We start from the raw sequence: 6,000 nt of genomic DNA, 5'->3' as shown, positions 1-6,000 counted from the left end.
AGTTCTAGAACAGTAAACAGTCCAAAAAACTAACTAAAATTACTTTACGTACCTACTTAAAATATACTATACAGTTTTTCCTGGTATAAAAACATTTGAGTTACGATTAAAGACATCTGTTACAATTTTTAATATCCATGTTAATTGTTGTTTTGAAAATAACGACAGAGAAAGTTTGAATGTTTACCATTATTAATGTTGTACAATCATTCTCACGGCCACAATTAAACATAACTTTCATTTAAGTGTAGTTACTCTTTTCTCATGTTACTAAAATCATTGCATACATTTTTCTTACTTAAGTGTAATTGATAATCCCCCAATGATCAGTTACTTCTTAAAATTAAAGCCTCCATTTCTTGTTTGCGTCGAAAAGTACTTATTTGTTAACTTAATTAATTCTTCCGTAAGAATACGTAGGAACACTCAAATTAAATCGTTATTTCAAATCGAGATTTCTATTCATAACAATTTCTACAGCAACAATGAAATAAGATTATATAATAAAATTATAAGGAGCTTAGACTTCAATGTAAGTAACTGTAACAAATTTAGAAGTTATCTTAAAATTTTAAAGTAAAAGTTTAACTCTAGCAATAAAAATATAACAGGACAGCGACAGGCGGCTAAGAATTTCACGTGTAGTCCACGGTTCGGTGCGTGCGATGCGAAATTGCGACATGCTAAGCATACTACACTCACATCTATACTAATACTAGCTGTCGCCCGCGACTCCGACCGCGTGTTTGTCTAAAATGTAAAATAAAAAATTTGGGGTGGACTACCCTTAACATTTAGGGGGATGAAAAATAGATGTTGACCGATTCTCAGACCTACTCAATATGCTCACAAAATTCATGAGAATCGGTCAAGCCGTTTCGGAGGAGTATGGGAACGAAAATTGTGACACGAGAATTTTTATATATAAGATTATAAAGCGGAAGAGTTTGTTTGTTTAAACGCGCTAATATCAGGAACTACTAGTAGGATTTGAAAAAATCTTTTTTTATTGGATAGTCCATTTATAGAGGAACGTTTTAGGCTTTTAAACATTACGCGACCAATAGTTTTTTTAGTTCCGCGCGGACGGAGTCGCGGGTGACAGCAAGTTGTTTATAAATTCTAAGTCGGCATTCAATCAAAATTTATGATGCGGTAAAACAGTCACTCAATAGTATCCATAAGGTCATCGTGCAGGTGCGGCCTAACCTAACATTTACTGCTTTTTAATTTTTAACCAAAAACTCATATTATGTAAAATATTTGATTTAAAGTTTTATCTTAAAATATGTATTATTACAATGGATGGATAAAGAAAAGTACAATAAAACTTGGTGAGTGATAAAAAAGTGAAGTCTAATGTAGGATAAATTTATCTTAATCGGTTTTGAATTACTCTGGAACAAATCTGAAAGTTTTGAGGAAGGAATATGGATTTAAATCTCCGTCTCATACAATAACCTGCGAGACTCAAATCCAGATCTAATTATCAAACAGACAATCAATTATATATTTTCTTATTTAGTAACATAAAAATACTACGGTTTTAAGTGATGTCTTCGGACTAAAGTAACGAGATGATTTTATGTTACGAAATATTGGATTTCTAATTTGACCCATAATACAAGGCCAGTAAAGAGCAAAGGCCTTAAAATTATATCAGATTTAAAACAAAAACAGTTTCAATTATATTTATTAGCGAATGAAAGCTAGAGTGTACAATCGCGAAATAAATACTTATTCGTGTAAAATATTGAGTGAAGAAAAAAGATTGTTTGCGGCTGTGTTGATATTTGTGGGCGAGTGTACGCTGTCCCCAATTCGCGTTCGAGCGTAAACATCGTTGCGTCATATCGGACGTCATTTACTTTAAAACTGATGCTGGCACCGATAGAAACCAGTAAAGTATTTAAAATATGTATTACTTTAGTATTAAAAGAACATAAACAAGAATAACTACTAATAGTTGGAATTATACAAACCAAGAACTTAATAAATGTCTCGCCCTTTCTAGGAACTTTATCGTAGTTTTTTTCTGATTTAGAGTCAGCGTTTATTTTTTATTTTTTATAAGATGTAGCGCCATCAGACAGAAGTATGATATAAGAAAAGGTTTCTTCTAATGTCATAGTAGTCCTAAAGTTGGAACTACAATGCCTAAATTCGTTTTAAAAAGGTTACATAGAAGTTCGAATATAAAACAATAAAAAAAAACATAAAGTAAAGGAAATCGTGTGAAAAAACATACCAAATAAAAAAACAGCATGGACATTTAAAAAAAATTGAGAATTTTCCGATTATAACAAAAGAGAAGTTAAATTTCATTGTAAAGCTATGAGGTCATTATGTAAATCGTCGACACATAGATTAAGTATTACCAATTAGCTTATCAACCCAATGACCCGGTTCTTGCGTTACGTGGATACGTCTCGTGAGTCAATAGTTTGAACGTTTGGCGCTAGAGATAGTACAAAATAGAAACAGATAATTATCAAACAACACAGAAGTAGTTTTAACAGTGGAAGAGCCCGCTTTAACATCTTCGCACGAATCGGCCCGGCTCGCCCGGTGAAATACCACAACCACACAGAAGACAGGCGTGAAGTGGAAGCAATTCCGCGTTTCGTCTGATGAGTGTGCGTCCCGGAGGCCTAATATAGTTCTCTTTCCCTTCCCATCCTTTTTCTTATAAGGAAAGGATAGGATATTTTCTTTCTGTGCATCCTCTCCTCCGTCGATTAAAGGTAGGCAACGCATATGCAATTGCGTATGTCTATGGGCAACGGTCACTTCGCTATTTAAGCGATTTCAGTGGCGAGCCGGGCCGGTTCGTGCGAAGATGTTAAAGCGGGCTCTACCACTGTTAAAAAATTGTATGAAATTTCAACAAAATTAAGTAGTAATATTATTATGTTATTAACGATAGAGATCAGTCGAGATTCTGATTGTAGTGGTTTAAAAATAATGAAAAGACAATAGATGTTTTATCTGCTTGGTTAAATGAGGATCCATATTTGTAAAACGTCTGGTTTACAGCTTATTTTACTTTTATCTCTTAACTCGACAACTTTTTTAAATACTTAACAGTTTTTATCACGATTAAGTATAAATTTTATTTCGACATAACAAATGTCGATGCTGACTCTTGACATTATGATCGACGTCCTGATAAAGTACCTATAAATTTAGACACTATTCGTTTGATAACAACTCGGTTGAAGTTCATTCACTGCGTCGTAGTAAGTGGTCGTTTTTATTAGAGAGAGCGGACATACCCAATTTGCATGGGACCCCTCCGGAGGCGCGTATACCACGTGCAAACGTGTTTACTAAGAGCATTGTTATTCTATCAAGATCTACTAGACTCAAGTACGCACGTGTGATCTCTACGTGCTTCATATAAGAGAGTGAAGAACGAGTTTTGGCGGAGATGAGTGCCACACTTGTCTCTGTTATTTGAAGAGGTTATGAATGTCTTGGGATTTTTAACTACAAAATTTGGCGTCGGTTTGGTGTCGTTTTTAATAGCAGTATATACTTGTATTTATGGTTATTGTCTAGTTCAGAATTATGATTTGATTGTTGAATCTCAATAGGATAGTTAAGCAAGGTCAAGCAAGGTAATGCACCTGTCGGGCCCACGGAAGCAAGCGAAAGCGTTCCCGTGGCGCCCGCCATAATGCGTCAGAGGGCAGTCAGGTTTTAGTGGGTATTCCGGTCACCTTCTGTGGCCGGCGAGTCCCACACTCCCTACGCCATTGCACCGCCCGGCGTAGGCGTGCGTAAATGCATTTCCTGACTATAAAAAAAAAAAAAAAAAAAAGGTAATGCACCTGCAATCCTTGAATTAAACATATAACAAGGGTTTCAATTACACTTTTTCCCACGATTAAACTTATTTCATAGTAAAAATATCAACCTTATTCTCCTTCAAGGTTCGTTGACAGTTCGAAAATGTTGAAAAAGTAGTTAAAGGTCACCAAAAATATTATGTCGCTGTTACCGTAAGCTTTTACTCCAACATAGACAATGTAAATTTAGAAAGTGACGAAGTACTTAATTGGCTAGACGACGAAAATGATACCAGTGTAACAACCTCTTAATAAAATTGTCCAAAATGGAACAAGAAACAAGAGCTAAATTAATTCTTCCTCAAATTATAACATTATGTAGCTCTTTATTTGTAACTTAAACGTATCTAAAATTGTATAACGCTGATGGTCTGAGGCGTATAATCATTTAACATAAGACGACCTGCAGGTTTTTATGTCCTATAAAAAACTTCAAATCACTTTCTTTATGATTTTGAAACATTTTTTTTAATAAGAGCAGGGAGCAAACGAGCAGCGGGAACACCGAGGTGTTCATCGACGCCCATGGACATCAGCAATACCAGAGGAACCGCAGATGCTTTGCAAGCCTTTTTTCACGGCATTTGAATTTCAAGCACGTCAAAGCCTGTTGCAACTTTTGAAGAAAAAAAGCTTTATTCAAATTGTAGATTTAAATATAGATATGCAAAAATTGCGTGTGCATAGGCCCTTGTGCCAGTACAATGTAGCGATCTCAAGGTGTACATTACGACTCCGGAAGGTGTTGTAATTTTGTGCGTGCGCCGAGAAGTTCGGATCAAGGATGATTTACGCAACTCCTTCGACTTTAAACAACAAATATGAATTAAGTTTGACGGTGTAGTAAGATAATTTGTAAACTGTAATCAAATTTTTAAGCGTTGATGATAGAAGAAAAAAAGAGGCCAGCGTATCTCCATTTAAAATGCCGGGGCGTATTTGCTGCTCTTTTGTTGTGGATGTATATGGAGGATGTTTGCCTGGTGCTTTTATTTAAAAAAATGGTGTTATTTTGATCTCGCTAGAAAATATTCATAAGATATTTTAGCTTCTCGAAGAAAGAATGAAACATTAATTTTACATTTTGTGTTTCGTCATTTCGCCGTTCAGATGTAATAGGTAACGGCACCCGTTATGATCAATTTCAAGCAATAAATTCAATAAAAATAACGTAAAATTAAATAACAACTAACAGTGTTAGACGAATACACAAGTAACTGTAATTATTTGCAAACGTACGGCAGTTCAGATAACTATTGTGCTTTATTGATCATAGCTTTTGCACGCGACTTCGTTCGCGCGGAATTAACAAAATCTGACAATAATAAACTATGTAACACATTGTTAATGTAGCTTTTTAATAATACAATAATTTTTAAAATCACTTCAGTTGTTTTTAAGTTTATTCGTAACATATAAAATTCAAATCTTACTTCTTTATAATATTAGTATACTAGCAGTAACCCTCGCCTCCGTCCGCGTGGATATTTAAAAAAACTTAATTAGTGTAGCCTATGTGTTCTTTCAGACTATGTTCTATATGTATGCCAAATTTAATCGAGATCCGTTCAGTCGTTCTAGAGATATCTTCAAACACCCATCCATCCATCCACATCACATCCATCTAAACATTCGCATTTATAATATTAGTAAGTTAAATAATAACCAGCACTTTAAGGTAAAAATTCGAAAAAAAATGAATACATAGTATCCTATGTCCGTCTCCTGGCTCTAAGCTACCTCCTCACCAATGTTCAGCCATATCGGTAAAGCCGTTTTTGAGTTATAAATAGTGTAACTGACACGACTTCCTTTTATATATATAGATATGTTTAGCGGATCGTAGGTATTTTGGAGAATTGACGCGGTCGACGACTTCAAAACGAATGAGGACTTTTTTTAATATGCATACTATTGTGCGTTTTCTTTATATAGAAGTACACTTTGGATCTTATTGTTAAATTGTGGTCTGTGTAACTTATACGATGAGACTACAAAGCTTTATACTATTGAAAATAAATATATTTTACATTAAATCTAAATAAATTGGCAAATTTTAAATAATTAATTAAAAAATGTGCCCAACCAGGATATTAGAAGTCATATCAAAATTTGATTAACATATGTATAGGAAATCCGGGTTGTTTTA

The sequence above is a fragment of the Papilio xuthus genome, unplaced genomic scaffold (genome assembly GCF_000836235.2).
Source record: "Papilio xuthus unplaced genomic scaffold, Pxut_1.1 DF824888.1, whole genome shotgun sequence".
NCBI classification, from domain to species: Eukaryota; Metazoa; Arthropoda; class Insecta; order Lepidoptera; family Papilionidae; genus Papilio; species Papilio xuthus.
The sequence above is the reverse complement of the archived record's forward strand: the minus strand, read 5'-3'. Positions refer to the sequence as shown.